The 13,119-nt window shown below is 38.8% G+C and overlaps 1 non-coding gene across 1 annotated transcript; it reads left to right on the forward strand.

The window, feature by feature from the left end:
* The first annotated feature begins 3,925 nt into the window (after positions 1 to 3,925).
* Positions 3,926 to 4,000, forward strand: Trnai-uau (transfer RNA isoleucine (anticodon UAU)). Its single transcript has one exon. It is a non-coding gene; the product is annotated as a tRNA-Ile (tRNA).
* Positions 4,001 to 13,119: the final 9,119 nt, after the last annotated feature.

The raw sequence follows: 13,119 nt of genomic DNA on the forward strand, positions 1-13,119 counted from the left end.
TATTACTGCCAGAGGTGGTTGTTCTGGGTGCTGATTTCTCAGGATCGATGCACCCAAATTGCGTGAAAATGTACTCACATGTCAGTTCTAGTATAATATATTTGTCCAATGAATACCCGTTTATCATCTGCATTTCTTATTGGTGTAGCAATTGTAATGGTCAGAAGTGTATTTAACCTTAGCATAAAATAGTTACAAAGTAACTTGCAGTATAACTGGATTGATACAAAATCTACTCACCAAACAGCGCGAGGCGAACACAGATATAGAAGGTATTATGTATGCAAGCTTTCGGAGCCATTGGCTCCTCCTGGCAGAAGAATTGAAGGGGAAGGAAGGGGAACGAAGGAAAAGGATTGGTGGGTTCGTTGATTTGGGGGAGGAGGCCAAACAGCGAGGTCATCAGTTCCATCGGATTACGGAAGGATGGGGAAGGAAGTCAGCCATGCCCTTTTAAAAGAACTATCCCAGAATTTGCCTGGCCTGAAGCGATTTGGGGAAATCGAGGAAAATCTAATCAGAATGCCCGGATGTAGGTTTGAACCGTTTTCCTCCCGAATGTGAGTATGCTGTGCCACCTCACTTGGTATGTAGGAAAAGGACTAGTAGGAAAAGGGGTAGAGTTCAGAGGAGTCACCTGGAACTCCATATGAGGGGCGAATTACCAGATGGGATGAGAAGGTAAGACTGATTGTTGGGAAATGCACTGGACAAGGTTTGAAAACCTGAGAGCTAAAAAGTGGAAAATAGGGCAATATGGAAGACAAAGATTACTGCTGAAACATTATACACAAGTTAACAAGAGCACTGTGTGTGATAGAGAGGTGGGAGGGGGCCAGAAAAAAATATACACGTCAGAAAGTGAAAGATATAGAAAACTAAAATGTAGTGAAGAAAGGAATAGTTACTGTGAAGAAATGCAGAGATGGAAGAAATTAAGCTAAATAAGGGCCAGGTGGGTGGCAAGAACTGGGACATGTAATGCCAGTTCCCACCAGTGGAATCAGGAGACTGGTGTCTAGGGGAAGAATCCAGATGGTATGTGTGGTGAAACAGGCACCAAGATCATGACTCATGTTGTAGCGCATGCTCTACAACAGGCTATTGTGTTTGCCAGTATACATCCTCTGTCTATGCCCATTCATCCTGATAACCTGGTGGTAGTCATGCCGATATAAAAAGCCAAGTAGTGTGCACGTAACAGCTAGTATATGACGTGTCATTTCACAGATGGCTCTACCTTTCATAGTATACGTTTTGCCAGTTACAGGACTGGTATACACGGTGGTTGTAGGTTGTTTTATTTCACTATGTTTACCTCACAAAACAGCACATACCAGATTTGTAGTAATGGGAGATGGGCAAGAAATGGGGAAGAAATTAGAAGAAATCATGAAGAAATTAAGGGTCCAGTTACAGGAACTAGGAAAAGACTGCATATAAGTTGAAGTGTTTTGAGGTAATAAGAACCGAAGAATGATCAACATTTTATTCTCATTGCTGTACTAACCCAGTGCTAACTAATCAATGAAACAGTGAATGGTAACCGACTATGATTTTCAGCACTTTTGATTAGTTACTAGCTTAATTTGTCTTCTGTATTTTGCACAGTTACAAATGTATGATCTACCATTTTGTGATGCACACAGAGTCAAACAAAACAAGTTACAAAATAAGTGCTTTTTTATGCCCAAGTTAAATCTTGGGATATATATGAAGATGGTATCTGTTCTTTTGGAAGTCATGTCTGAAAGAACAAATACTATCGGTGACCATGCAGCTCGTTAGAATGAAATTACAATGAAATAAATACACTTAGCTGCATACAGGCGTTGATATATATCAACAGGGAGAGATGAAAATGTGTGCCCCGACCGGGACTCGAACCCAGGATCTCGTGCTTACATGGTAGATGCTCTACATCTGAGCCACCGAGGACACAGAGGATAGTGCGACTGCAGCGACTTATCTCTGGCACGTCTCCCGTGAGACCCACATTCTCAACTTATTGTACCGCATTATATTCATAGTGCTCCTGCCCATTATACTCATTAATCGTGGCGTTACTGCCGGCACTGTTTGTGCATCCACACGGAAGAAGATGGTCAAACGGCCACTGAGCCATATTTCACCTTTCTTTTGGACATTTGACCCTCTTCTGTGCAGATGCACAAACAGTGCCAAAACGGGAATCGGCAGTAAGACCACAATGATGCGTTCAATATGTTGTGTGCAGTAGTTTTATTCATTATTAAACCTACTCCTGCATTACCCCTATTTGATTTTGTATTTATAGCCCTGTATTCACCTGACCAAAAGTTTTGTTCCTCCTGGCACCGAACTTCACTAATTCCCACTAGATCTAACTTTAACCTGTCCATTTCCCTTTTTAAATTTTCTAACCTACCTGCTCGATTAAGGGATCTGAAATTCCACACTCCGATCCGTAGAATGCCAGTTTTCTTTCTCCTGATAACGACGTCCTCCTGAGTAGTCCCCGCCTGGAGATCCGAATGGGGGACTATTTTACCTCCGGAATATTTTACCCAAGAGGACGCCATCATCATTTAACCATACAGTAAAGCTGCATGCCCTCTAAAAAAGTTAAGGCTGTAGTTTCCCCTTGCTTTCAGCTGTTCGCAGTACCAGCACAGCAAGGCCGTTTTGGTTAGTGTTACAAGGTCTGATCAGTCAATCATCCAGACTGTTGCCCCTGCAACTACTGAAAAGGCTGCTGCCCCTCTTCAGGAACCACACATTTGTCTGGCCTCTCAACAGATACCCCTTCGTTGTGGTTGCACCTATGGTACAGACATCTGTATCTCTGAGGTATGCAAGCCTCCCCACCAACAGCAAGGTCCATGGTTCATATGTTTTATTCTGCGTTTAAGTTGGCATGAAATATATCTTAACTTAAATGTGTAAAAATTTCTGTTCTTATTGTGAAACATCTTGGTATGAAGTAATGGCTTACTATCCCATATTGGCAGGCTGCAGAGCCACCACTCATATGCCATCTAGCATAAGTGAGGTTAGTTATGTAGTGATGAGTGCCACTGTATTCATTCTTCTGCTAGATGTGTATACGCCATCTCAGCATTTCCTTCTTTACGTGAATGAAGTAACTTCATGGTATTATATGTCTAAAGACTTCTTGATCATAGCACTGTAATTATACTGTATTGTAGTATGTATTTATGCAATAAAAATATGAAATTTGGTTTTCACACCTTTATACTCATTAATACATCTCTATACACTTTGACATTTAACTATATATATGACGGTAGTATCTGTTCCTGAAAGAACAGTTACCGTGGATGACCATGCAGCTTTGCTAGAAATGAAATGATAATCAAATGGACACCCTAGTTACAAACAGGCGTTGGTGTACTTCATTGGAGACATGTTGAAAATGTGTGCCCCGACCGGGACTCGAACCTGGGATCTCCTGCTTACATGGCAGACACTCTATCCATCTGAGCCACCGTGGGCACAGAGGATAGTGCGTCTGCAGGGACTTATCCCTTGCACACTCCCCGTGAGATACACATTCCCAACATGTCCATACCACTACATTCGTAGTGCGCCTAATAGATGTTTGCCCATCATACTCATTACTCGTGGCAGATTAATCTACCAAGTCCCGTACGAGTTTGGGCATAGCGTGTGCATTCACACAAGAACTATATATATGATGGTAGTTTCTGTTCCCGAAAGAACAGTTACCGTGGATGACCATGCAGCTTTGCTAGAAATGAAATGATAATTAAATGGGCACCCTAGCTGCTAACAGGCGTTGGTGTACTTCATTGTGGACATGTTGAAAATGTGTGCCCCGACTGGGACTCAAACCCGGGATCTCCTGCTTACATGGCAGACACTATCCATCTGAGCCACCGTGGGCACAGAGGATAGTGCGTCTGCCCACGGTGGCTCAGATGGATAGAGCGTCTGCCATATAAGCAGGAGATCCCGGGTTCGAGTCCCGGTCGGGGCACACATTTTCAACATGTCCACAATGAAGTACACCAACGCCTGTTTGCAGCTAGGGTGTCCATTTAATTATCATTTCACTTTGACATTTGCAGTATAAAAACGAGTTGTTAATTTAGTAGGTCATCTGGCAAAGGGGTTACACCAAAAACACAATATGAAAATAAAGGAATTCCATTACCACCTAGTTATTACTTATTGCGAACTGTCAGCCTTTTATAGAATCACATTAAAAATTGTTAGATATGACTGCACGTCTCACTACTGATTTTCATTCGTAGTTACAATAATCAATGTGTGATCTCATGACTGTCACACTTTTGCTGACAACACAAACCTTCATATTGCACCCATTGGACCGCATAACAATTAACTCCTAATGATATTTATCAGAAACTGAACTTTACAGCTGTTGCTTGTGCCAGAGCCTTTTTAATGTATTCAAAGACAGCTTTTGATGTAGACTGCAATGAAACTAACTTCTCAGACAAGTGATCTTTTCAAACTCAATTCCAAATTAATTATTTTCAATTAGAAGGGAACACCTAACAACAACAACAACTAAATCACAATTTCCATGTAATTTAATAATGCGCTAACTGTGCTGATTCAATTTATAAACTTCTTTACATTACTGATATTCACCACAGGGTGACCATTCTTCTACTGCACATTAAGAGTTTATATTTAAAAGAAGCATAACAAATCAGAATAAACCCTTTCTATGCTAACATACCATGAATTCCATTGAGTGGTGCATTATTAGTTTATAGACATTTAGTAGACTCTCCTCTCCACCTCTCCATTCAATGTGAGGTTCTACACAAATCGTACTTTAATGTAGTGTTATGAAATGTCACGTTTAATATCAACACACAGAGTTCCTATGGGGCAGCCACATTATTGCTCACACAGTGGGTTCGGAACAGTTAAAGTTCCATCATCTGGTGTAAAAAGTAAAATCAATTAACCATCTGAGATCATCTCCACCCCAATGTTGTCGAAGAACAGAAGTTCAAAAGAGCAAAAGGGGGACAAAGTCCATAAAAATTGCTCCCCCAAAAGAAAGATTTTTGGAATTTATGTTCCCTCATCCTCCTTTTAGTCTTTTGACAATTTTTGTCCCATGAAAACATTGGGGTTCAGATAACGTCAGATGGTTAAATTATTCTGTTTTTTTACACTACATGATAGAAATTTGACTGTTGTGAAACCAGTCGTGTATGCAATAAAACATTGTTGATTCAGGATTATTGTGCAATTTATTCATTTTACATAATTAAATCAACAGATAACCATATTATTATTATTATTATTATTATTATACTGAATTTATCATGCTTCCAGCAACATAACATGAATTATGCTTACTAACACACCATCCTGCACACAGAAATTACTGAACAGCAGTGAGAAACACAAGGAAGTCACTCACCATGGTGCCTGGCTCAACACACATCTCATCTGTTTTTTCTTCTTTGACTGAAATGGTTTTCAAATTGTCCAGGACTACAGTTTTGTATATCTGAAAAACGAGGGCTCTCATAAGAACACTCAAATTTAAAACCCTCTACTGGCCACAGGAAATGGACAACTACACAGGAAATAAAACAATTGGTAGGACACAAAATGTTCAATGGAAAAACTGATTCACAACTTTCTTGTTATAACATCACAAAACAAAGTAAAAGGATTTTTTAAAAATAAAAGCTTCAGAATTATGATCAACGAAAACAACTGAGATACTAAAGTAAATTCACCAAATCCAAATAAAACCATTTATTACAGTACTACTTATGAAGGAGAAAAAGATAAAATGGCTCTTGAAATCTTGCTAGATAAATATTCAACCTAATTTATTTTGGGCCTATACTGCAACCCATAAGGTTTATAACCGTATTCTTATTAATAATGGTAAGGACAGAATGGAATTCGTACTGTGAACCACATTTTCCATCAGAAAATTTAATATGCCTTTTTAACACACGGTTTGTTTGAAACTTTCTTCATACGCATTTTCATGGTTTTATACCCACTACTGCAGTGCTGCAACCCTTATGAACTCACTAAAGGGAAAAAGAACCACACACACAGCTGTTCACATACTGTACTGAGAAACAACTGATGTTTGATTAACACCAACATTTAACACATGTTCCCTCACAAACTGACTTACGTTTCCTCTGTCGTGCGTACCACTAATGACGAACCTTCTATTCTCTGATATTGAATAATGCACTTAGAGAAAATACACGTACTAGCAGCTCTTACTGAACCTATTTCGTTTGTTACAAATCTCCAAAAACACTGTTGCTAAACGTTTTTACGGAAGTACACTGAAACATGCCTATTACTATGTTCTTCTGTCAATACACGATTTAGCGATCTGTGGAGCGGTACGAATTGGTGAATGCTCGAAGCATACTAAATGGCCACAGCAAATGCAACAGAATTCGGCTTTTCCTTTCATCCAAACGTAACAATTCACGAAATTATGCAACTGGCGTAGGAAGCTTTAATCTGAAAAATTTAGCAACACGAACCAATGGCTCGTGCTACAGACGGAGGGAGCTCTACATCAGATCACAGCAAACACACTTACTGTTCCTCGTTAACAGACATCACAGCCCATGGGCTAGGCAACTCACCATAACGATACTAATATAGGCAGTAAATGTGCGACATTCACTGTGCATTTCTTCTGGTCAATAACGAAGTATTGAACACTAACTTTGACTTTCTCTCTCTGGACAAACACAACCTGAAACATTTGGCAATCAAACGCAATCACAGTATATTACATAAGTCGCCAGTGGTGACGCAACCACTACTTTTCAGGCACGGAATAAAATTTCTTTGAAGTATGCCCAGTAAAAAACATTACACTAATAAGCACTGTATTAGTATAGTTAACATAACACGGAGCATTTATTGCTTCTCAAGAGCAAACAAACTATAATATAAATTCTGCATTAATGCTGTTTCAAAATACATGGTTATAAATTTCAGTAGCTTATTTCTTACCTAGAGGCATTAAGTCACGTATTGCAACTTTTTTTTCTTTTTTTATATACATAGAACAGTTAATTCCACAGAACAACAAGAAAATTTTAATTCTTAAAATACAAAACTGAAAACACTGTTCTCAAAGTAGTTCACTGTGAAAGAATCTACTATCAAGGATGCTTCACAACCTTGCATACAATGTTGTTGCTCTGCCAGAACGGGTGCCCTATCTACTGCTCACGCGCTTTCCGTCAGTGAAATGTGTTTTATTCATTTCATAACTTACACAGTTTCAGAACTTATGTCTGAGATACAGGAGACATGTCAAGGTTACAATTTCCTTTTTTTGAAATTTTGTCACACTTACAATAATACTTAAGAATTTACTTACTTAAAATTTGTCAAACTTACAGTATTTACATCCACTATAACTATCATAAATTTTAGTTAATTTTAGGGATCCAGCTCAAGGTATCACTTCGTCCTTCATGAAATCTTCCGCAGCGTCGCTTTACGTGAAATACTTTGAAACGTAACAGAAGCGTTCTGATATGATGTTAACTTACAATAGCCTATCTTAATTTACATTACACCCCGTGCAGTATGTGGCCTCTATTTACGGTGGTAATAAATTATATAATTTAGACAAGACATCTGTATGACGCAAAAAGTGGCAACTGATCCTAAGGAATTAAAAGTGTGAGGTTATCCACATAAGTACTAAAAGAACTCCACTAAATTTCGGTTACACAATAAATCACAAATCTAAAGGCTGTAAATTTAACTAAAGACTTAGGGATTGCAATTACGAATAACTTCAATTGGAACGATTATACAGATAATGTTGTAGGGAAAGCAAACCAAAGACTGGGATTTATTCGTAGAAAACTGAGAAAATGCAACAGGTAGACTAAAGATAGTGTGTACACCACGCTAGTCAGCCCTCTTCTGGAGTACTACTGTGCGGTGTGGAATCCACATCAGATGGGACGGAGGACATCGAAAATGTTCAAAGAAGTAGAGGAAAGAGTGCAACGGACAAAATGCGTAGATCTGGGTGAAAGTCATTAAAACAAAGGAGTTTTTTGTTGCGGCAGAATCTTCTCGTGAAGTTTCACTTCCGAATGCGAAAATATTCTATTGGCTCCCACCTACATAGCGAGATACGATCATCACGATAAAATAAGAGAAATCAGAGTTCGCACAGAAAGATTTTAAGTGCTCGGTTTACCCCCGCACTGCTAGAGAGTGTAACCGTAGATAAATAGCTTGAAGGTAGTTCGATGAACCCTCTGCTGCGCACTTAACTGTGAATTGCAGAGTAATCATGCAGATTTAGATGTAGGTATAGACAGTAGTATTTTTTCGTGTTATGGGGTCGTATGATTAAAACAGAGAAGATTCTCCGAATCTTATTCTCAGAGAAAAAGAAAATTCTTTGTGCAAGTTCTTTGTTTCATATTAACAGAAATTTTGAAGCATATTCTCTGACCAGTGCTTACTCTTTTTCTTATTTTTTTATTTTTATTGCCCAGCGCGACTCTATTTAGACACCATAATTTAAATAAAAAGACAATTAGAGCAGTGCAGTCTTGATCAGATGGACTGTGGAGAGGAGACATACGTAAATACGATTTGAGAATATAATGGTAACACTCATTCATTGAGAGTAATGGATAAAAAAACAGTAAACCATTTGTTTGTTTGGAAGTCGGTAATTCTGTTCCAGTTCATTACTTCTCGTTTTGTATATCTTCTTGAGCCATAAACTTGGCTAAGGCATCGTATATACTCCTGGACTGATCTCCAAGAACTCTGGTAGTACAGAGTAGGTGGCAGTCTCAAGAGTTCCTGTACAACGTAGTCTCTGCTGATCTCACAGTGTTACTGATATCACAAATTGTGATGCCACCACATTGACAATAAGGTGTCCCCAATACGTCAATCTAATGTAGGTGGACAGGGAATGATTAGTGATTGAGGTGCATCCATCTACACAGTAGATGATATTAATATCCTTGACTGTTTGGACTTCACTAGCTATGGCCATCTCGTTGTGTTTGGCTGTATACCTGTGTACCTTTTACTCTGTATTTGATGACTATCAGTCCATTCCACTGGCCAAGAAACAATCGCTTGTCGTTTGATCTGTAAAAGGAGGTCTGTGTTTCAAAGTCTGATGTTCATAGGTCTTCCACTGCTAACCACATGTTGTGCTATTTGGTCTCTTTTGTCATTATGGATGATGTCAAAATGTCATTTGATAAATGATTTCTGTAACGTGACCAGTCTTTTTTGCTTGATAGTAGTGATCTCCTAGGTGTAGGGCAAACTGAAAGGTCCGTTTGTTCCAATTCTGACCACTGATAGAGTTTAATATGCTATGCAAGACAGTACTTATTACTGCTTTGGAGCAACATAGTAATCACCAGTAAGACACCAGCACAAATGATGGAAAATTCTACTGAAGTGCTGAGGGATGTTCACAAATGGTCTCAGGAAAACAAAGTAACTCTCAACGTAAAGAAAACAAATACAATATGGTTTAGAATGAACCGAAAACAGAGTCCCTTAAATTTAAAACTAGATAACATCTCCATAGATGATGTACATACAACAAAATTCTTAGGGTTGCACATTGACAGCCAAATGAAGTGGAATGAACTTGCGATGAAACTCTCGAAAAAGATATCCACAACATGTTATGCACTTAGAGTCCTTGTATCCGCTTGCAGTAGTGAATGTTTGAGAACTGTATACTTTAGTTATGTTCATTCAGTAATCATTTATGGTATTATTTTCTGAGGAAACAGTGCTCAGAATTTACAAACAGTATTTAAAGTGCAAAAGCGAGCAGTAAGAATTATAACAAAAAGCAGTAAGTGGGCCCACTGCAGAGAACTTTTCGAAATGTTACAAATTCTAACTATTCCTTGTGAATTTATATTCCAAACCATAGTGTACATCAAGAAAAATATAGAAAATTATAGCACAAATAGCAGTTTTCATAACTATAGTACAAGAACAAGTCACTGTCTTCACCTAGACAGGAAGAAAAAACATATGACTCAAAATAGCTTCTTGTATGAAGGTGTGAAACTGTATAATAAATTGCTGCAGAAAATAAAAGAAGCAGATAACATGTACCACTTTAGGAAAAATCTTAAATTGTTTTTGCAGGAAACTTGCTTTTACACTATACGTCAATTCCTTAGTACAAAATGATTGTAAATAGCTTTTGTTTCGCAATATTTTGACAAGAAGTAAAAATGATTGTAAATAACTTATATGTCACAATGTTTTACTACCTGCAACAACAAACTGTATAAATATATGAAAGTACGCAACTGACAACATCCATACATTTTAAAATGTGCATGGATGGCTAAATAAATAAATAAAAAAATTGGAATGTAGCTATTTTCTTTTCTGCAGAACAGTGAATGTTTCAGCGAGAAAAAGGAAAGCTTCTCATGGTCGCTGGAACTTCATTTGTTTAGCAGTTTTTTTGGCAGAAAAATGTGTACCCCACATAATGTTCCATATCCATGTTGAGCCATCAGTATAAATTTGAGTATAGTTTGCCCACTTTTACATGAGGCATGAGATGGGCGAAAGCTCCTTTTCTGGTGCTTGAACAAGCGAAATATGTTACATGAATGAACTGAGAAGAGCCATGATAGTCATACTGGAACATTGGAAGGACTTCAGTGCAGTGAATTTTAATTTGCCATTGCTTCCACTATTCGCACCATTCATAGAGAAGAAACTGATTCCAGCGGATTCCAACTTCCGTAGCAACACACGCACATGTACATTATCATAGGCACCAACGACTTCAACAAAGATGGCTGTGATAGTTTCTTTCCATGTGGCTGCGTCATAGATGTCAGAGATTAAAATATTTAAATTATCGATTACTCCTTTGCATTTTCGAAACCCATACTGACTCGATGGCAGGATTTGATTTGATACCAACCGCTTTTCCAAGCGATTTTTGATCAGGTGCTCTACAGTTCTGTGGATGCAGGAAGAAAAATGGTTCAAATGGCTCTGAGCACTATGGGACTCAACTGCTGTGGTCATAAGTCCCCTAGAACTTAGAACTACTTAAACCTAACTAACCTAAGGACAGCACACAACACCCAGCCATCACGAGGCAGAGAAAATCCCTGACCCCGCCGGGAATCGAACCCGGGAACCCGGGCGTGGGAAGCGAGAACGCTACCGCACGACCACGAGATGCGGGCGATGCAGGAAGAAAGTGAAATAGGTGGATATGACGTGGCCTGCTCTTCATCTTTATGTGGTTTCAATATATCCAGTCTTCTGTTTTGTGTCGTTCATCCAAATTTGGTTAAACCTGTGCAATTGTTTACAGAGTGCTACGTCTGGGATATTTTCTATCACTTGATAGTGAATAAGGTCCTTGCCAACCAAGGAGTATAACGGCATTTTAATACTTGAGTTCTTGATACGAAAATCGTCCTAGTAGATGATGACTGTGATCCCTGTTTTCTGATGGGTGAAACGTCTGCTTGACTACAGAAGCTCACGGTGTTCAGTTCATTACAGGTAGTCGAGTTCTTGTATTTAAAAAACCAATTTTCCATACATCAGCAAGATTAAAATTTTAGTTAAAGATTGATGAAATGTTTTCCAGCTGTTCCTCGTAATGTCTTTTAATTGTTGTCGAGCTCTCACAGGTATTTCCTAATACACAATGAAGTTTTCCATAATTCGTTGTTTCCAAAAGGACCAAACACAGGTCTTCATTGTGCTATAGTTCTAGAGCACTTTGGTGTCCACCAGACAGGGACTATTGCTTCACCTCGATATGGCAGCTGCTGTTTGGATTGTAACATTAACATGATTTATTTGTGGGTGTATCGAAGTTTACAGAGGGAGATGATCCAAGTCAAGAGAGACTTTTTCGACTGTACACTCCGTTACATGCTTAAAGCCAGTGGAGCAAAATGTCAAATGAACGGTCGATGGTCGTCTGTATGGGTTATGTAGCATGGTAGGAGAAACATCACTAAGGTGTACTAAAATGAGATTTCCCAGAAGTGTAAGCAAATACGTGCCAACTACAACGTCCGTTTCCCAAACCCATACAGAGCACTGTGCATTGAAATCTGCACAAAGGAGAAATGACGTTTGAAGCTGGCCAAGAATCTGTTCCAAGACAAAGTTTCGTAATTAATACTGAGGAGGTTTCTATATGGTGACAATAGTAAGTGCTCTAGTAGGAGAATAACTTACAGTGGCCACTGCTTGGCAGGCTGTCGTCCTGAGATCGATATCAAAGTTTTTAAACTGCATCATATCCCTAATTAAAAATGTGACAACTCCTTTTCGATCCTCAGCATCAGCAACAGCTGTACACCTGGACGACACACATACACTTTGCACTCACACTAAGAAATCTCAAATAGTAATAAAACACAAAGTCCTAACGTACCCACAGCAGAGACATAGAAATTAAAACCAGAATACGACTCAACAAACTGTGGACCTCACATAAAGGTAGTGCGCTTTGTTTGTGGAGGGTCTACAAACAGTCAACACATTCAAGTACCTGTAATAGACAGCTCGGAAACATGTGAGCAGAATGCAAATAAACCAGTGATTAAAACAAAACCTGTGACAGTCAGTCGGAAGGAAGGTAACAATAATGTAGCTGCCACACAAGCATAAACTAACATGAGATCACACAGACACATAAAAAATTAGAAAATATAAACACTCAAGCAAAGACAATTCACAACCATCTGTGTTACGTATGTTAACAGTAGAACCAGAGTATCTTAAACAGGTCCAGAAACAGATTCCACAGACCCACTCCTAACTAAGAAGACAACTACTGCGATATGAGAATTTTAAAGTTTTCCCAGCGAACTGAATGTTCAAACAAATTTCGGGCTTGCAGCCAGTCGTCAATTAATTCACTGCATGATATTTCGAAAAGGCATCTTCAAGTGAGTCATTGAAGACTTTGGAAGTACACACACACAATATGCTACCCAATCACGGAAAGACCAAACTGAATCCATTACACCACACAAAACGAAACCCCTAAACACACCACCAGAGGGCACAACGAACCACAACACT

This window comes from Schistocerca nitens, chromosome 11 (assembly GCF_023898315.1).
Source record: "Schistocerca nitens isolate TAMUIC-IGC-003100 chromosome 11, iqSchNite1.1, whole genome shotgun sequence".
In the NCBI taxonomy this organism is placed as follows: domain Eukaryota; kingdom Metazoa; phylum Arthropoda; class Insecta; order Orthoptera; family Acrididae; genus Schistocerca; species Schistocerca nitens.